This window comes from Mesocricetus auratus, unplaced genomic scaffold (genome assembly GCF_017639785.1).
Source record: "Mesocricetus auratus isolate SY011 unplaced genomic scaffold, BCM_Maur_2.0 Super-Scaffold_100003, whole genome shotgun sequence".
Lineage (NCBI taxonomy): Eukaryota > Metazoa > Chordata > Mammalia > Rodentia > Cricetidae > Mesocricetus > Mesocricetus auratus.
In genome coordinates, this window is record NW_024429188.1 from 44,062,711 (window position 1) to 44,084,698 (window position 21,988).

Consider the following 21,988-nt stretch of genomic DNA (forward strand, 5'->3'; position numbering starts at 1 on the left):
TCTTCCAATTCCTGCATTTTTTGCTATGTTTCTTCTTCCATTTCCTGCATTTTTTGTTTTTTCTTCCATTTCTTGCATTTTTTGGTATGGTTTTTCTTCCATTTCTTGCATTTTTGGTTTGTTTTTTCATCCATTTCTTTGAGGAATTTTCCTATATCCTCTTTTAGGGCCTCTATCATTTTCATAAAGGTGGTTTTAATATCATTCTCTTCTGCTTCATTTGCATTGGAATGTTGGAGTTTTGCTGGTGTGGAGTCTCTAGAAGCTGGAGGTATCATATTTGTTTTTCTGTTGCTGAGTGTGTTTTTGTATTATCTCTTTCTCATCTCTTCTTCTAGTGGGGGCAGAAATAGCCCCTTACTGGTCTGGTGTTTAGGGGACCAGAGTTCCCTTTTGGTGGTTGCTAGCAAGTCCAATCATCTGGTAGTTTCTCTATTCCTTGTCATCATTCTGGTCCCGTGGGTGGAGAAGAAGACCAGGAATCTGGGGTGCTAAGCCTCCTACCTGGTCCCTTGGTCCTTTTGCTGGATCTGCTCATTTCCCAGTTTCACTGTTGGGAGAGAAGACTTGGAATCTGGGTCGCCTGGCTCTGCTGGGATTAGAAGCTCTGTGCAGTTCCCAGGCAATCCCCAGGAACTCGAACACAGGCCTTGATTCAGGGCCTGTTGTACCTGGTCCCGCCAGAACAGCTGGTCCCCTGGTCTCCCTGGATCCGCTGGTTTCCTGGTCTCATTGGTGGGAGAGAAGACCTGGAGTCTAGGGTGTTTGGCTCCCGCCAGGATTGGAAGCTCTGTGCAGTTCCCAGGCAATCCCCAGGCACTGGAACACAGGCCCGGATGCCTTTATCTTCATCTTTGAGGTGGGGTTCTTTACATTCTTCTGTATCTATTATTCTTAGATTTGTTCTTTTCATAGTGTCCCATATTTTCTGGTATTTTGTGTTAGGGATTTGTCGGACTTCAGATTTTCTTTGGTCAATAAATTTATTTCTCCTAGTGTATCTTCAATGCTTGAAATTGTCTCTTCCATCTCTGATCATTTTCCCAACTTTTCTATTTCCATTATTCCCTCCATTTGTGTTTCCTTCATTTTCTCTATTTCAGTTTTCAGGTGTTGAACTGTTTCCTTTTTCTGTTTGCTTTGTTTTTTTCTTGTTTTTCTTTAAGGGATTTGTTGATTTCTTGTATTTTTGGTCTGTTTGTTCTTCCCCTTCTTTAAGGAGTTTTCTCATATCCTCTTTGAGCACCCCTATCATTTTCTTGAAGTTGTTTTTAAGGTTATTCTCTTCTGCTTCGTCTGTATTGGGATGTTCATGCCTTGCTGACGTAGAGCCTAAGACTCTGGTGTCATGTTTGTTTTTCTGTTGTTGAATGTGTTCTATATTTTCTTCTTCCCATCCCTTCTTCCAGTGGGTAAAGGTGGAGCCTCTTCCTCTCCTGGTGGGTACAGGACCAAGTTTCCCTTCTGGTGGGTGCATGCAGGGCCAATACTCAGATGGCTCTCCTCTTCCCTCAGAGGGAGGCATGACTAGTACTGGGGCCTTGGCAGTCCCTTGTTGGTCTGAATTTTTGGGATGGATTCCCAAGTGTGTATTCCCCAGGCCTCAGGTGACTCCATGAAGGGCAATGGAAGGCAGGCCAGGCTGGAAACAGGCCCTAGCTTACCTAAACCAGTGGGTGGAGGCAGGTCTATGACCCTGGCTGTCCCTGGGTGGACTGGACCCAGTGGGGAGGGGATCTGTCGAGCACAGTCCCCAGCCCTCAGTTGATTCTGAGCAGGGCACCAGAAGCTGATTTGAGTTTTAGTAATCTTTCTTTAACAAATGTGGGTGCCATTGTATTTGATCCATACATGTTCAGAATTCAGACATCATCTTGATGGATTTTTCCCTTAAAGCACATGAAATGACCATCTTCATTTCTTTTGATTGATTTTAGTTTGAAGTCTAATTTATTAGATATTAGGATAGCTACACCAGCTTGCTTCTTAGAGACATTTCCTTGGAAAATATTTTCCCAACCCTTAGCACTAAGGTGATGTCTGTCTTTGAAGGTGAGGTGTTTCTTGTATTCAGCAGAAGGATGGATTCTGTCTTCGTATCCATTCTGTTCGTCTGTGTCTTTTTATAGGTGAGTTAATATCATTAATATTGAGAGATATTAATGTCCATTGATTGTTGACTCTTGTTTTTTTTGGATTTATTTTTGTTGGTGGTGTGGCATGTGAGTTTTTCCCCCTGTTTCTGGCTTTTGTTAAAGTGTGATCATCTATTGCCTATGGTCTTTTGAGTGCAATTAACTTCCTTGGGCTGGAGTTTTCTTCCAGAGCTTTCTGTAAGGCTGGATTTGTGGATATATATTATTTAAATCTGCTTTTATCTTGGAATATCTTGTTATCTCCATTTTTAGTGATTGAGAGTTTTGCTGGGCTTAGTAGTTCTGGCTGGCATCTGTGGTCTCTTAGTGTTTGTAGAACAGGACCTTCTGGCTTTTAGAGTTTCCATGGAGAATCAGGTAAAATTCTGATAGGTCTGCCTTTATATTTTACTTGGCCTCTTTCCTTCACCTCTCTTAATATTCTTTTTTTACTGTATAAGTTTGGGGTTTTGACTATTATGTATCCAGGGGAATTTTTTTGATCTAGTCTATTTGGTGTTTGGTAAGCTTCTTATACTTTCATAGGGATGTCCTTCTTCAGGATCGGAACGTTTTCGTCTATGATTTTGTTGAATATGTTTTTCTTCACCTTTGACGTGGGTTTCCTCACCTTCTTCTATACCTATTAGTCTTAGTTTTGGTCTTTTCATGGTAACCCTTAATTTCTGGATATTTTGTGTTAAGGATTTGTAGGAGTTAAGATTTTCTTTGGTCGATGAATCTATTTCCTCTAGTTTATCTTCAATGCCTCAGATTCCCTCTTCTATCGCTTGTATTCTATTGTTTATGCTTGCATCTGTAGTTTCTGATCATTTACCCAGCTTTTCCATTTCTGGCAATCCCTCAGTCTTTGTTTTCTTCTATTTCAGTTTTCTGGTCTTGAACTGTTTGAATTCTTTCCTTCATCTTTTTTATTGTTTATTTCTTGCCTTTCCTTGCTTTCTTTAAGAGATTTGTTAATTTCTTGGGGGTTTTTTTTGGTTTGCTTTTTCTTCCATTTCTTGAAGTGATTTTCTCATATGCTCTTTGAGGGCCTCTCTCATTATCATGAAGTTGTTTTTACAGTCTTTCTCTTCTGCTTCATGTGCATTGGGATTTTCTGGTTTTGTTTGTGTAGAATCCCTAGACACATTTGGGGTCATATAAGTTTTTATGTTGCTGGATGTGTTCTTATATTTTCATCTTCCCATCTCTTCTTCCAGTGGGTATAGGTGTGGCCACTTTTTGTTCTGACCATTACCAATAACAACTTGTAAGCACCCCTGTTAATTGATGACAAATATCCATAACCAAAAGAATGACGAAAAACTGCCCACTCCACCTCTTGGGAATATGGGTGCCATGTTCCTAAAATTACTTCCTGTTGTGTGGGCTGACAGCATTTTTAGGGAACCCTGAAAAATGGAATAATTGTAAAGTCCTGCGAGAGCTAGGTGTACCATTTGTTGTCTAGTCTCTGTGTAATGGGAAATTACAATGATTATCTCAATTCCTGGCCAGAGTAGTCTGTGAGGCCCGACAATCTCAGATAGCCATCTTGAAATTGTCCTGAGCAGTTTGTAGTCCAAAGAGGATCTTTGGGTGGTGTTTGTTTGCTTAGTGGTGTTACCATAATCCAGGTGAAATTGTTGCTGTTGCGTTACATCCTCCTCTAGGAGACTGTAGAAGTCACTGTTAGGCATTGTCATGGTTCACTGAAGACAAACATTTTAAATGTTATATACAGCAGATATCAAAGAGGTTAAAGGATCAATATTGGTCTCAGAGTTCAGAAACTTAATTCTTAGGTACCTGGTAGAGACTCAAACCAAAAATCATGTACAGGAAGCTAGATGAATCCTTTTCTAGAAGTATTTTGTACTCTATATGACCAGTAATATCATGTCTAAAACTTTCAATATATGTATATATCTATATGTTAATCTTATAAATTTTCAGGTAATATTTATACCTTAAAAAGTTTTAAAGACTCAAAATAAAACTAAACAACTAAGAGATTAGTGTCTATAGAATAGTCCTGTAATTTTGGTTTTTCTTCTGTGCCATCAGAGTCAGAGATTTTGGATTAACAAGAATACTTGAGTTTAGAGAAGGAAAGATCCATGCTCAAGCTCCAAAGCAAACTTTAATTTTTAATTGAACTGGGACTACAAAAATTCCACTTGCACTATATGTCTTTAGAGAACAGTTGAAACAAACATTAGGCAAGATTTGTGAAATGTTATCCTGTTGGAAATTTTATATACCAATAGGCTAATTTACTCTTTTTTCAGATTTTTCATTTGTCCAGTGGTCTTCAGATTCCTTAGCTGGATGCTTTAATTCTTCTGAAAAGACAAAAGCAAAACCCTGCCCCTACCATAATTTTGGGGAGTTTCCTTTTTGTCAAGTTATATCTGATCAAATGAAATGTATTTGTTAGTTTTATAAATTAATTTATACTGAATGGTTATGCTGTTTGGCTAACTATTACCTCTCCTAAACAAGAGATCTGTCTTGTTTGAATATAATCTATATTAATTTTGATGGTATCCTTATCTTTTCTTGTGTTAACAAAAGCAAAACTGCTTCCCCAATGTAACACATATCCTGGTTTCCATTCTGAGATCAACACATCTTTAAAGTATTTAGGCTAATTTAATATAACAAATTTTTCTATTATTCAGTGTCTTTCCACAGCTGTCACTAGCTTCGAGAAAATGCAAAGTTACTAAAGCACTATGCAATCTATTTTGGGGGTTCTTTATCATTCATTTCTGCTTACTAAGCATAGTGTTTAGAGTTAGAGTATACCTTTCTATAACTACTTGCCCTGTAGGATCATGTGGTATGCCTGTATTATGCTTTATGTTATAATATGTAAAAACTTTTTTTTAATTTTACTAGAGACATATACTGGAACGTTGTCACTCTCAATTTGTACAGATATCCCCATGATGGCCATAACTTCTAATAGATGTGTAATTACAGAATCAGCCATTTGAGTACCCAAAACAGTTGCCCACTGAAATCCTGAAAATGAACCTATGGTATTGTGTATCTATTTTAAAATTTAAGGACAAATATGATGAAAGTGGTGGCTAACTGCTTTAACTCTGGTACTAAGGAGGCAGAGGCATGCAGATATCTTGAGTTCCAGGACATCTAGGGGTGTTATACAGAGAATATCTGTCTTGAATGTATGCCTTGCAAAAAAAGGAGACATTAAATTTCAGTCATAAAAACATGTGGCAGGTATTTATGACCACTACACAAGCTGTACAAAGGATGCTTAGAGAAATTCTTCAGACTGAAGGGAATGAACAAATAAAAGGATATAACGAAAAAATAAGCAATGTCAGAACATTTAATCAGAAGATGTGTAAGGAAACACCAAAAATTCAAAAGCAATGATGTCTGAAAAAGCCATAATGAATCATATGATTGTCTATTTACATAAAATTACATAAAGTCATAAATATATATGCATTTAAACATAAAGAGTTTACATTTTATTTTCCTACCTAGTTTGGTAATGCTCTTGTGAGAACTATAGATTATCTAACAGTAACCCAAGAGAAAGCAAGAGAAATCCCCTTACAAACTGATCAAAGGAGCACAAGATATTTCAACAAAAAGAGCAAAAACAAAGGAACAACAAACTCAACTCTTGCTGTTGCACTTGGCTGCCTTCCAGAAGCTGAAGGGGGAAGTCCCTATTCCTGAAGTCACCATGTGCTTTAGACACAAAACATGGAGAATCTGAGCTGGATATGACCAGAAAACCTCCTCCCTGGGGACTATATTCATGGCACCATAATGTACAATCCATGTAAGTTTTCAAAGAAAAAAGAACAGTCCTACACAGCTATGATGCCTATGAACCATATCAATGACCGACATGGCACAATAATCCTAACAGTGAAGGAAAAAGACTCATATCTTGCCAGAAACCAACAGTTTTGTAATTGTACATGAAGCCTGCTCAATAATACAGAAAACCTATTCAACTATCTGGGCATAGTGAGGTCATGGATCTTGGTAGAGAATTTACAAACACCACTTTGCTAAACCAGCATAAATTCCTAACTTTATTCTAAGTATTTATCCTTATGTCCACAGATGGGTATATCTCTCCAATATTAACAAGGAAAATTTTATTTGTATCATAGAGATGCTTATATAAAACAAGAAGTAATAAAACTGCTAAAAAAACCAAGTAACTGTATCATGCTATGGGCCAAATTATCTATGTAAAAAAAACTTCTATACTTAAAACTTGGAACACCTAGAAAAAGCATAAAAGGGTGGAGAAAGATTGTAAGAATTAAAGAAAGAGGATGTCTGTTGTGAGGCTCCATTTCCTAGAAATATGAGGAAGGTATACCCATGAAATCTCCAAAGCAGGGCTATCTAAGCAAGATGTAAACAACATTGATAGCAAGAGACATGGCAATAGAGAAGGGAGAAACCTCACAGGGCTCCAACCCTTGACAAAGAAAGAACTATGGGCAGCTACAGAATGCTGAGAGTGGGATAAATATTCTTTCCCTTGTTAGCATCCCCAATTGCATGTACAATACCAAGTAGTCTGCCTTGAAATTATATACAAGTGCCATTATAGGAGCTGATCAAGCTATATTTTTCACATATAGAAATATCTCTATCTATACAGCAAATGTATCTATTTATCTAAATGAATAAAAAGATGCCAGAAGTCATGAATTTGTGATTAGGGGGTTACATGGAAGACAACAGAAGAATTAGAAAGAGGGAAGCAAGGGAAATGATATAATTAGATTTTAATTTTAAATTTACAAAGCAATCTTGAAATTTAAAGTATTTACAGTTCAAAAGTCTCAGGGTAGCTAAAACTATCCTGAACACTAAAAGTTCTGTTAGAGATACCCCTCAGTTCAAATTTTACTATAGAGTTATAGTAATAAAACCATCATGGTATTGACATAAAACAGACGTATTGAGCAGTGAAATATAATTACAGGATCATACATAAACCTACTCTCAATACTCCTACACCTATCTGTTTTTTAAAAGATGCTGAAATTATATACTGAAGAAAGTACATGGGGACTGGTACTGTGGTTCCCATCCCTGTAGGAGCCAATACATCCAGAGACTTCCAGCACCCTAGTCCCTTTCTCTGCTCACTTGACTGGGACAAGGCAAACCTGGGCTTGTTTCTAGGCTGCCTTCCTGTGCCTGGAGGCTGCCACTGTGGCTCCTATCCTGGAAGAAACAAATGAACCTCAGTATCATAGTCCCTTTCTCCACCCACAGGACTAGGTAAGCCTGGATCTGTTTCCTGGCCACATTCCTGTGCCTTGTACACAATCAGCTGAAGCCTGGGAAATGCCACTGTGGTTCCCGTCCTGGCAGAAGTCAACCCACCCAAAGACCACAAGCATCCTAGTCCCTTTCTCCACCCATGGGACTAGGAAAGCCAGGGCCTGTTTCCGGGTGCCTTTCTGTACCCTGCATGCAACAAGCTGAGGCCTGGGGACTGCGGACTGCTGAGGACACCAGAGTATTGGACCTGCTTATACACAAAGGAAGGGAACCCTGGTGCCATACACACAAGGAGAGGAAGAGACTCCTTCTGCACCCATTGGAAGAAGGCATGGGAAGGAGATAATATAAAAACACACTCTGCATCAGCAAGACCCAAACATCCCTATGCAGATGAAGCAGAAGACAATGACCTGAAAAACAGCTTCATGAAAATGATAGAGAACCTCAAAGAGGATATGAGTAAATACCTTAAAGAGATAGAAGAAAAACAAACCAAGAAATGAAGGAAAATAAACAAAGAAAAACTGCAAGAAACAATTCAAACAGTGCAAGGGTTGAAAGCTTAAATAGAGACAATAAAGAAAAAACACTATGAGGGAAATCTGGAAATAAAAAAGCTGGACAAATGGTCTGGTACTACAAATGCAAGCATAATCAACAGAATACAAGAGATGAAAGAGAGAATCTCAGGTGTTGAAGATACACTAGGAGAAATAGATTCATCGACCAAAGAAAATCTTAAGTCCAACAAATCCTTAACACAAAATGTTCAGAAAATATGGGACACCATGAAAAGAACAAACCTAAGAATAATAGGTATAGAAGAAGTTGAAGAAACCCACCTCAAAGGTGCAGAATACATATTCAACAAAATCATAGAAGAAAACTTTCCCAACCTAAAAAAAAAGAAATGCCAATGAAAGTACAAGAAGCTTACAGAACACCAAATAGAGTGGACCACAAAACATTCCCCTTACTACATTATAATCAATACCCCAAACATACAGAATAAAGAAAGAATGTTAAGAACAGCAAAGGAAAAAGTTCAAGTAACATATAAAAGCAAACCTATCAGAATTACACCTGAATTCTCCATGAAAACACTAAAAGCCAGAAGGTCATGGATAGATATACTACCAACACTAAGAGAACACGGTTGCCAGCCCAGACTACTATACCCAGCAAAGCTATTAAAACACTATACATGGAGAAAACAACATGGAATCATGACAAAACTAGATTTAACCAATACATAACACTAACCTAACCCTACAGAAAGTTCCGTAAGGAAAACTCCAACCAAGGGAGTTAACTACACTTGTAAAAATATAGACTATAAATTATTCCAAATTAGCAACAGTCAAAAGAAAAAGAGGGGTGGAAATCCACACACAATTCCACCACTACCACCAATTCCAAAACAAACAAGAATGAGCAATCAATTGTCATTAATATCCAATATTAATGGTCTTAATTCCACCATAAAAAGACATGGGCTAACAGAATGCATTCTAAGACAAAAATCCATCCTTATGCTGCATACAAGAAACACACCTGAGCTTTAAAGACAGGCATTACCTCAGAGTGACGGGTTGGGAAAAGATTTTCCAATCAAATGGATCCAAGAAACAAGTGGGAGTAGCAATTCTTATATCTAACAAATTAGACTTTAAACTAAAATCAATCAAAAGAGATAAAGGAAGTCATTCATACACATCACAGGATGAAGTCTCAGTTCTGAGCATCTATGCCCCAAATACAAAGGCACACACGTTCGTAAAAGAAACATTACTGAAACTCAAAACACACAAAAAAACTCACACACATATAGTGGTAGACTTCAACACCACACTCTCACCACAAACAGGACTACCAGAAAGAAACTTAACAAAGAAAAAAAGGAAATTATAGAAGTTATGACCCAATTGAGTTTAACAGACACACAATCCATCCAAACATAAAAGAATATACCTTCTCCTCAGCATCACATGGAACCTTCTCAAAAACTGACCACATACTTGGCAACATAGTAAACCACAACAGGTACAAAAAATGGAATGAATACCTTCATGTATCATTTCAGAACTCCATGCTTTAAAGTTAGAACTCAACAACAACACAAATTGCATAAACCCTACAACTCATGGACATTGAATAATGCGCAATTTCACCATTCCTGGGTCAAAGAAGAAATAAAAAGTGAATTCCTATAATTTAATGAGAATGAAGACACAACATACCCAATCCTATGGGGCACTTTGAAAGCAGTGCTGAGGAAAGTCCATAGCATCAGGTGTCCACATGAAGAAACTAGAGAATGTTCACAATAGAGAATTAACATCACAATAGAATGCTCTAGAACAAACAGAAGCAAACTCAGACCTGAGGAGTAGATGCCAGGAAATAATCAAATTGTTGGCTGAAATCAACAAAGTAGAAACTAGGAAAACAAAACAAAGAATCAATGTAACAAAGAGTTGGTTCTTCAAGAAAATCAACAAGATAAACAAACCTTTATCCAAACTGATGAAACGGCTGAGTATGAACATGCAAATTAACAAAATCAGAAATGAAAAGGGGGACATAACAACGGACACTGAGGAAATCCAGAGAATCTTTAGGTCATACTTTGAAAGTCTGTACTCCACAAAATTCAAAAATTTAAAGGAAATGACAATTTCCTGCATAGATATCACAGGTAAACAAATTAGATGCAGTCATAAAAAGTCTCCCAACCAAAAAAAGTCAAAGGCCAGATGACTTCAGTGCAGAATTCTATCAGAAACTCAAAGAAGAGCTAATGCCAATTATCCTCAAAATATTCCACACAATCAAAGCACACGGGTCATTGCCAAAGAGTTTTTATGAGGCTTCAACTAACCTTGATATCCAAGCCACACAAAGAAGAGAATTTCAGACCAATATTCCTCATGAACATTGATGCAAAAATACTCAATAAAATAATGGCAAATCAGATCCAAGAACACATCAAAACAACCATTCACCACGATCAAGTAGGTTTCATCCCAGGAATACAGGGATGGCTCAACATATGAAAACCCATCAATGTAATCCACCATGTAAACAAGCTGAGAAACAAAAATCACGTGATCATCTCACTAGATGCTGAAAAAGCCTTTGGCAAAAATCCAACATCCCTTCATGATAAAGGTCCTGGAGAGATCAGGGATAACAGGAACTTGCCTACATATAATAAAAGAAATATAGAGCAAACCAACAGCCAACATCAAACTAAATGGAGAGAAACTCAATTTGATTCTTCTCTAATCCATAATAAGACAACTTTGTCCCCTCTCTCCATACCTCTTCAATATTGCAATTTAAATTCTAGCTAGAGCAATACGGCAACAAAAGGAGATCAAGGGGATACAATTTGGAAAAGAAGAAGTCAAATTTTCACTATTTGCAGATGATATGACAGCTAACATAAGTGAACCAAAAAAACAAAAAACTCTACCAGGCAACTCCTACAGCTGGTAAAACACCTTCAGTGATGTGGCAGGATTCAAGGTCAACTGAGGAAAATCAGTACCCCTACTATATACAGACGATGAAAGGGCTGAGAAAGAAATCAGAGAACCATCTCCCTTTAAAATTGCCACAAACAGCATAAAATACCTTGGGGTAATGCTAACCAAACAAGTGAAAGACCTGTATCGTAAGAACTTTGAATCTCTTTCTACAAGGCTTCAATAACCTTGATCCCCAGGCCACACAAAGATACAACTAAGAAAGAGAACTTCAGACCAATATCCCTCATGAACATTGATGCAAAAATACTCAATAAAATACTGGCAAATCGGATCCAAGAACACATCAAAACAATCATTCACCACGATCAAGTAGGTTTCATCCCAGGGATGCAGGGATGGTTCAACATACGAAAATCCATCAACGTAATCCACCATATAAACAAGCTGAAAAACAAAAATCAAATGATCATCTCACTAGATGCTGAAAAAGCCTTTGACAAAATCCAACACCCCTTCATGATAAAGGTCTTGGAGAGATCTGGGATAACAGGGACATACTTAAACATAATAAAAGCTATATACAGTAAACCAACAGCCAACATCAAACTAAATGGACAGAAACTCAACGTAATTCCTCTAAAATCAGGAACAAGACAAGGCTGTCAACTCTCTCCATACCTTTTCAGCATTGTACTTGAAGTTCTAGCCAGAGCCATACGACAACAAAGGGGGATCAAGGGGATACAAATTGGGAAGGAAGAGGTCAAAGTTTCACTGTTTGCAGACGATATGATAGTTTACATCAATGACCCAAAGAACTCTACCAGGGAACTCTTACAGCGGATTAACACCTTCAGCAAAGTGGCAGGCTACAAGATCAACTCAAGAAAATCAGTAGCCCTACTATATACAGATGATAAAAGGGCTGAAAGAGAAATCAGAGAAACATCACCCTTTACAATTGCCACAAACAACATAAAACACCTTGGGGTAACGCTAACCAAACAAGTGAAAGACCTGTATCGTAAGAACTTTGAATCTTTAAAGAAAGAAATTAAAGAAGCCCTCAGAAAATGGAAAGATCTCCCATGCTCTTGGATAGGTAGGATCAATGTAGTAAAAATGGCAATCCTGCCAAAAGCAATCTACAGATTCAATGCAATCCCCATTAAAATACCAGCACAATTCTTCACAGACCTTGAAAGAACAATAATCAATTTTGTATGGAAAAACAAAAGACCCAAGATAGCCAAAACAACCTGTTCAACAAGGAAACATCCAGAGGCATCACCATCCCTGACCTCAAGCTCTATTACAGAGCTATAGTCCTGAAAACAGCTTGGTATTGGCACAAAAATAGACAGGTAGACCAGTGGAATCGAATTGAAAACCCGGGTATTAACCCACACACGTACGAACATCTGATCTTTGACAAAGAAGCTAAAAATATACAATGGAATAAAGAAAGCATCTTCAACATATGGTGCTGGCATAATTGGAGACTGGCATGTAGAAGAATGCGGATCGATCCATGTTTATCGCCATGCACAAAACTTAAGTCCAAATGGATCAAAGACCTCAACATAAATCCAGCCACACTGAACCTCTTAGAAGAGAAAGTGGGTGGTACCCTTGAACGAATTGGTACAGGAGACAGCTTCCTGAACATAACACCAGTAGCACAGACAGTGAGATCAACAATTAATAAATGGGACCTACTGAAACTGAGAAGCTTCTGTAAGGCAAAGGACACAGTCAGCAAGACAAAAAGGCAGCCCACAGAATGGGAAAAATATTCACTAATGCCACATCTGACAGAGGGTTGATCTCCAAAATTTACAAAGAACTCAAGAAGCAAGTCTCCAAAACACCAAAGGACCCTATTAAAAAGTGGGCTGCAGAACTAAATAGAGAGTTTTCAATAGAGGAGTCTAAAATGGCTGAGAGGTACTTGAGAAAGTGCTCAACATCCTTAGCCATCTGGCAAATGCAAATCAAAACCACTCTGAGATACCTTCTCACTCCTGTCAGAATGGCTAAAATCAAAAACACCAATGAAAATTTATGTTGGAGAGGATGTGGTGAAAGGGGGACACTCCTCCATTGCTGGTGGGAGTGCCAACTGGTTCAGCCACTTTGGAAATCAGTATGGAGATTCCTCAGAAACATGGGAATAAACCTACCACAAGACCCAGCAACTCCACTCTTAGGCATATATCCAAAAGATGCCCATTCATACAAAGATGTCTGTTCCACTATGTTCATAGCAGCATTATTTGTAATTGCCAGAACTGGGAAGCAACCTAGATGTCCCTCACCTGAAGAGTGGATAGAGAAAATGTGGTACATCTACACAATGGAGTACTATTCAGCAGAAAAAATAATGGAAACCTGAGATTCGCAGGCAAATGGATGACACTAGAAGAAACCATCCTGAGTGAGGTAACCCAGTCACAAAAAGAGAAACATGGCATGTGCTCCTGCATATATGGATTTTAGACATAGATCTGGGGAGTGCCAGCCTACAATCCTATGGCCAGAGAGTCTGGGAAACAGAAACTTCATTTAGTGGCTGATCGAAGAAGAGGCAGACTCCCTTGGTTAAGTACTGAGCTGAACTCAAGAAAGCCAGTAACAGAGAGGGAGGACTGATGATCAAAGGGATTAAGACTGGGCTGGCTTAACCCCCAGAAACAGCTGACCAGAGAAAGGTTAACTCTTGAATCCCAGGCATCAGCCTGGGAATCCAGCATGGGACTGATCAAGACCCCCAGAATCTGGGTATCAGTGAGGAGGCCTAGGGAATCTATTGAGCCTTGGGCAGCAGATCAGTACCCATCCCAAGTATACACACGGACTTTGGCTCCCATAGAACAATGTAAGTTGCACTCTCACCCTGAACTCTTGGGGAAGGGTCTAGGCCCTGCCCTATATGAAATGACAGACTATGGACACCCCCATGGAGGGCCTCACCCTCCCTGTGGGAATGAGGGGATAACGGGGGGGTTGGGGGGAGGGCACGGGAGGAGGGGAGGGAATGGTAGAGGGACCTGGAACTGACTTGTGAAGCAACCTCGTTTCTTATCTAAATTTAAACTGGAAAATAAAATATAATAAATAAATAAATACATAAATAAATAAAAATTGCCAGAAACTACATAAAATACCTTGGGGGAATGCTAACCAAACAAGGGAAAGTCCTGTATCGCAAGAACTTTGACTCTTTAAAGAAAGAAATTAAAGAAGATACCAGAAAATGGAAAAGTCTCTCATGCTCTTGGATATGCAGAATCAACTTAGTAAAAATGACTATCTTGCCAAATGCAATCTACAGATTCAATGCAATCGCCATCAATATCCCAGAAGAATTTTTCACACATCCTGAAAGAACAATTCTCAAATTTATATGGAAAAACAAAAAACCCAGGATAGCAAAAAAACCATATTCAACAAAGTAATGTCCAGAGGCATCATCATCCCTGACTTCAAGCTCTATTACAGAGCTATAGTCCTGAAAACATCTTGGTAATGGCACAAAAATAGATAGGTAGACCAATGGATTGAATTGAAGATGCTGATATCAACACACATGCATACGAACACCTGATTTTTGACAAAAAGCTAAAATTATGCAATGGAAAAAGAAAGCATCTTCAGCAAATTGTGCTGGCATAACTGGATGCTGGCATGTAGAAGAATGCAGATTGATCCATGTTTATCGCCATGCACAAAACTTAAGTCCAATTGGATCAAAGTCCTCAACATAAATCCAGCCGCACTGAACCTGTTAGAAGGCAAAGTGGGAGGTACCATTGAATGAATTGGTACAGGAGACTTCTTCCTGAATATAACACCAGTAACACAGACATTGAGATTGACAATTAATAAACGGGACCTCCTGAAACTGAGAAGCTTCTGTAAGGCAACAAGACAAAAAGGCAGCCCACAGAATGTCAAAAGATATTCACCAACCCTACATCTGATAGAGTGCTGATCTCCAAAATTTACAAAGAACTCAAGAAGCAAGTCTCTAAAAGGATCCAATTAAAAAGTGGGGTACAGCTGGGCTCTGGTGGTGCATGCCTTTAATCCCAGCACTCGGGAGGCAGAGGTAGGCAGGTCTTTGTGAGTTCGAGGCCATCCTGGAATGCAGAGCGAGTTCCAGTACAGTCTCAAAAACAATACAGAGAAATCCTGTGTTGAAAAACAAAAACAAAAAAGTGGAGTACAGAGATAAGTAGATAATTCTCAATATAGGAGTCTAAAATTGCTGGTGGACACTTAAGATAGTGCTCAGGGAAATGCAAATCAAAATAACTCTGAGATTCCATCTTACTCCTATCAGAATGGCTAAATTAAAAACATCAAGGATAGTCTATGCTGAAGAGGATGTGGAGAAAGGAGAACACTCCACCACTGCTTGTGGGAGTGCCAACTCATACAGTCACTTTGGCATATACCCAAAAGATGCACATTCATGCAACAAGGACGTCTGTTCCAGTAGGTTCATAGCAGCATTATTTGTCATAGTCAGAAACTGGTAACAATGTTGATGCCCCTAAACTGAAGAGTGGATAGAGAAAATGTGGTTCGTTTACACAATGGAGTACACTTAGTGGAAAAAAATTGGAATCTTGAAATTTGAAGGCAAATGGATGGAGCTAGAAGAAACCATCCTGAATGAGGTAACCCAGTCACAAAAAGACAAACATGGCATGTACTCATTCATATATGCATTTTAGACTTGGATGAGGGGAGTCAGCCTACAATCCCACTGCCAGAGAGTCTGGGAAACAGGGAGGACCCTTAGAGAGATATTCATGGTACCCCAGAGAAGTGGAATGGGACAGGATCTCCTGAGCAGATTTGGAACATGGGAGAAGGGGATTGAGAGCTAGGAAAACGAGAGGGGGAGAAGTAAAGGGTAGAGTAGGACATGGGGAATCAGGAAGGTTGAGTTTCAGGAAGAAGAAAGAAGAACAGAATAAGAGATACCATAAGAGATGGAGTCATTATAGTTTTGAGGAAAGATCTCGCAATAGTGTGATTTCCAGAGATCTACAAGGATTACACCAACTGCCAAACTAAGCAATAGTGGATAGGCTACCTTAAAAGCCCTCCCCCAATAATGAGACTGAGGACTACCTTATATGTCATCCTAGAGCCTTCATCCAGTGTCTGATGGAAGAAGAAGCAGACACCCACAGCTAAACTGTGAACTGATCTCCTGGAACCCAGCTACAGAAAGAGAGGAGTGACCAGGAAGGGAGTCAAGATCAGGCTCATGAAAACACAGAAACAGCTGACCTGAGCAAGGGGAGTTCATGGACCACAGAATGGTGACTATGAGGCCAGCATGGGAGTTATCCAGATCCCCTAAATTTAGGTGTCAGTGAGAAGGCCTCAGCAATCTATGGGGCCTCAGGTAGCATATCGGTTTTTATCTGGCTTACCAATAGACATTGGGAGCTCATTCTTCAAGATTGGATGCTCTCTCAGCCTGTACACATGGAGGAGGGCCTAGGCTCTGCCCTGAATGAAATTACAGCCTCTGGAGATCCCCCATGGAAGGCCTCACCCCCTTGAGGAGTGAAGTTGGTATTGGGTAGGGGGTTGTGGAGTTGGAGTGGGGCAGGGGAGTAAGGGAGGGTGAGGGAGCTGGGATTGACATGTGAAACAAGGTTTTTTCTTATTTAAATCAGAAAATCTAAGAAAAAAGATAAGATATCATATTTACAAAAATAGGACAGCTACATGTACACAAATGACAACATAGTTTTATCTTTTATTTGGCTAAAATTCACCTCCAAATGGATCTAGTTCCCCAACATAGGGTCTGATACCAGAAATCACATAGAAAAGAAAATAAGGAATAATTTTGTTCTTGTTTTGTACAGAAAAGTACATTCTGAACTGGATCCTGGCATTGCTGGTGTTAAGACGTGCTATTATGATCTGTTCCACTAAATGGACCTAATTTTTGGCAGCATTATTGGAGCCAAGTTTGTGAAGCCCAGCATGTCACAGAACCAAGAAAATAACTTCTTATATTATTTGGTTAAACAGACTTATTGATTAACTGACTCCTAATGACTTACCATTGTACCCAATGATTAGTTCATCAGTCATTCTTCATCGGATAATTTTTTTTGAGGTAGATGGTGATTAATACAGAGGCCCCACAATGCTCCATGTACAGAAAATAAGAGATTGTTGGTTGCTCATCCGTAATGTCACATTTATTTTTCCAAGGGCTCAAGGTTCATTCTGAAATAATAGTTTAAAGATCATAATAGTCAGAGGCATTTGATGACAGCAATGAACCAGCATTTTCTGGACACAGCAGGGAAGTTGCACATACAAAGTGAAAGTGGCTGTGATTGCATGCATAAGACCCGCAGGAGATGAAACTGCAAAAAGTTCCAACCTGGAGGAGGGAAATGGTCATGAAATCCTACTCCGAGATAATGAATTAATTATGTGGAATTTATGGCTGCTAGGAAAATGAGAGTAGCTTCTCTCTCTCTCTCTCTCTCTCTCTCTCTCTCTCTCTCTCTCTCTCTCTCTCTCTCTCTCTCTCTCTCTTAGCAATGAGGTACCCAAGAGGCTGCCTGTTCTCCAGTAGATGGCCCTAAATAGCCTTATATCATGTATATATTGGCAGTACTAACTGAACATGATATTTTTTTAAAATAAAGGACATGTAAAATCTGTAAGTAATATTGGAAATGAGTAAGGAAGTGGAGAGAATGGGAATGTGCTTGGTTAAAATTTACTTTATAAGAAGGCTCCCATACGCTCATATATTTTCATAGTTTGTCCCCACTTTGGTGAAACTCTTTGGGAAGGATTGAAGGATGCAGCTTTGTAGGAGTACATGTGTCACTGGAGGAAGGCTTAGAGAATTATAAAAGACATACATGGTTCCTTCTGTTCTTTTTCTGCATCATGGCTGTGGATCAATATGTTAGTTTTCAGCTGTTCCTTTTCCCAGTCATCATAAACTCTATTTCTCTGAAAATGTAAGGCAAATTTGTTATGGAGAAGCTTTTTCTTTGCTAGCCGCTTTGGTTTATCCCCCTGCCAGCCGCCTGGGCTCTGCCGCATTGTAGTCCCCAAATAAACACACAAGATGCTGTATTAATTATGAAGCTGTTGGCCTTGCTTGTTTCTTACTGGCTAGCTCTGACTTAAGTAATTACCCAATTATTGTTAATCTAAGTATTTCTCTTACTGGAGAATAGTTCCGGGTTTCCTACCCCATGGCGGTTACATCTCGAACTCTCTTGTGTTTCTCCTTCCCAGAGTCCTCCTGTGTCCCGCGCTACCGTCTTGCCAGCAAGAACGACGCAGGACACTTGGATCCTTCTGCAGTAAAGCTTTAATACATCTTGAGAGATAGATGATCAGCTTCTGAGAGGGAGACCCCAAGCTAAGAAACCCAGCCCCTTATATAAGCCTAGGAGCTCCGAGTGAGACGTGTAGAGCCGAGATTGGTGGTTTGCTCATCACCCCAGATGACGCCACGGGAGAGGCACAGCTTAAACGGTGAACTCCAACTGACAGCGGATGTCAGCGCCATCTTCTAATGGCGATAGCGATAGCGAGGGTGGCTCCTCACATCTCCCCCTATTCATTTATTTTTGAAGCCATAGGACACCCACAACTTTGGAGTGGAGATAGAGGTCAAATCCCCATGTGCAAATTTGGAACATGTACAAAGCTCCTCTCCAGGGTCTTATCCCCAGAGGGAGCCCTGACCAGTCCCGATGTCGTTTTTCTGGGGGAAGGAGATCATGACATAGAACCTTCATGCAAGATGACTTATCTCCCAGGAGAAAGTCGTTATACCGCAGACCTCTCCTGTGCAGTGCTTAGCCTTGCAACTCCTTGGGCTGCTGAAGCCTACCCACTCTATCCCGTGCAATGAGACTAGCCTCGTGGGGTGCAAGAGCCGGGAGGCCAGCGACCTATTGCTTTAACATGGTTAACCAAATGTCAGGGGAGGCTCCGTGTTCTAAGGCAGCAAGTGCTTGTGCCACCATCACTTTGTCTCTTTTGTTTGGGCTCTGAGCTTACACACCATCCAAAGCATCAACACTATTCCACAGCAGAGAACTAGGCTAAATGATCCCACCCCCACCCATTCCTTAAAATAAGAAAATGCAGATGAAATCCAGGAGGAGAGGCCTTCCATCAGAGAAAGATCCAGACGCGTCGAATTCACTTGCAGGATCGCCACTCTCAACTCACGGAGTGTCTGCTCAAACTCAAAAGTCCAATTCTGTAATAAATGTTGAGACAGAGCTTTTGACAGGTTAGCTGCTCTTGTAAAATTCTCATATTGTACTGAAGTGACACAAAGGCCAGGCAACTTTTGTTCACATCCCAATTGGGCCATCTGCCACAATATATCCAATTGTTCCTGAACCAAATTAATCTGTTGGTTTACCAACATCAGGCCTCCTTGTATCTGAGAATTGGCAGTGGCCTGTTTATCTAGGGCCATGGTCACAGTGGCCGATAATTCATTAATGGTTTGAGTTGTCTGCACAGTGGCAGAAAGTGCAAGGGCTGAGGCGGTAACCGAAGCAGTAACCGCGGCGGCAGCTATCAGGCCCACAATAATAGCAGAGATCCCAAAAATCTCGCTTTTCCCTAAACAAACTCAAACTACTTGGCACCTCAACAGGAACTGGAACAAATCGAGGCATGCGCATTACCAAAGCAAAAGGGTGCTTAATAGCATCCCAGCATAATGCATAAAAACAATTCTAAGCAGAGCAATTTATTTCTTTCTGATTCTTACCTAAGGTATCATTACTCACAACCCAAATAAAGGGCAGCCAAACACAAATTGGAGCAGCTGAATAATTAGTTCTCTTAAAAGGGGTATACTTAACATTGGAGGAGGACCAATCAGATGATCCAGAGCTCTGTCCCTCACTCAGACTGTTGCCTAATGCCCCTTTCCAATCAAAAGTAATCTGTCCCTTCTCACTATATCCTCCAGCAATCATTGCCATAGGAGAAAGATCAGTACAGCTTCCATTAATTCAAAAGGATTAGCATTAGATCTTTCTGGATCCATATGAATAAAATTATCCTTTAATGAAGAAATCACAGTAAAGCACAAGCTTCCTACCAATGACAAGGTTCTCTCATCCTGAAAACTCTGTATCTGAGGATCTAAAGGCAAAAAGGCAAGCCCCAACTCTCTATTAGTTGTGAAAAATCTAGGGAACACTTGGGCATTATGCATCACTGGCATCGGTAGGGGAAGGTAGACATGATGGCCCACCGTAACTCTCCCATCATACTAGGAACCATCATCCCGAGTAGGAGAGTCTTCATCACCCACTTGGCCTCCATCCTTCTTATTCTGGAGTTGTGAAGGAGCTCTTCGAGTGAGTCTTTCAGGGATCCACAGGGGGTTTTCTTCCTCCTGTGGAAAAACACACACAGCTCCCCTGGATCTTATTAGAATAGGATCCGGGCCTTTCCATTCATCTAGTCTAGCACATCTTTCCATTTTACAAATTCTTTTGGCCTATCAGGCTCTAAACTGTGGCGATCGGCCGCAGTGTGGCCTTGGGCATCAGAGTTCAAGAAATTAAGGGTAAAAAGTGCCATGGACACAGCAACTCTTGGTACCGAGGGTAGAACATCCTCAATACTCCCCTTTTGTTTAATCAGATATGATTTGAGTGTACGATGGGCACGTTCCACAATGCCCTGTCCTTGAGGGTTATAAGGTAGGCCAGTTAGATGGGTAACATCCATTTGCCGACAAAACTGTCGGAATTTTTGAGAGGTATATGCTGGTCCATTGTCTGTTTTTAAAATTCTGGGTTTTCCCCAAGCACTCCAGGCCTCAAGGCAATGTTGAATCACATATGAGGCCTTTTCCCCTGTTAGGGGCATGGCGAACATTACGCCAGAACAGGTGTCAACAGAAACATGAACATATTGAAGCCTTCTAAAAGAGGGAATATGAGTAACATCCATCTGCCACATCTGCAATGGTCTAATGCCACGTGGGTTTATTCCCACGTGGGGAGCAGGTAAGAATTCGCAGCAATTCTGGCATTGAGTAACAATTTCCCTAGCCTCTTTCCTGGATAGAGCAAAACGATGGCGCAAGGTCTCAGCTGTCACATGAAAGCGCTGATGGAACTCTTTTGCTGCTTGTGCGTGGGTAGACAAGGCAGCGGCCACCAGCTTTGTAGCCTTGTCCGCTAAGTCATTCCCTAAGGACATGGGACCTGGGAGTCCAGAATGTGCTCGGACATGGGTAATGAAAACAGGAAATCTCCTATTTAACAAGGCAGCTTGTATCTTCTGAAAGATGTTAGCAACTCTGCTGGAGGATCTTATTATTCCAGCTATCTCAAGGAGATTAACTGCATTAACCACATAAGAGGAATCTGATACAATATTGAGGGGTCCTGGAAAAGCCTCAAGAACCTCCAGTACTATCAGACATTCTACAACTTGAGGTGAAGTTTCATTATATTGTTTAGATATAACCCTATCCTTGACCACATAAGCTCCCATACCAGTTTTCGATCCATCAGTGTACACCACAGTCCCATCTGGGAGTGGGTCTTTAGCTGTCACTTGTGGAAACACTATAGCCTGGTTTAGGGCAAACTGTAAAATTGGATGCTTTGGAAAATGATTATCAATTTGTCCTGAAAAGGAAGTAACTAAAACTGCCCAATCACTAGATGTGGCTGCCAAGGTCTGAACTTGTGCAGCAGTATAAGGCACAATCAAGGAATCAGGATCCCTGCCAAAATGCGTAACAGCTGCTTTTATTCCGCGAAGCGCGAGCTGTGCAACAGCATCAGGGTACCAGTCAATAATCTTAGCAGGGGAAGCATTTGGATGAATCCAAAGTAATGGTCCATGTTGCCACAGGACTGCAGTTGGCAATTGAGCTGTCTTAAAAACACACAGATTAAAAGGTAGTGACTCCTCAATACGTTGTAATTGTGCTTCCTGTAAGGCCTCTTCCACCATCTGTAAGGCTCGGTGGGCGGCAGG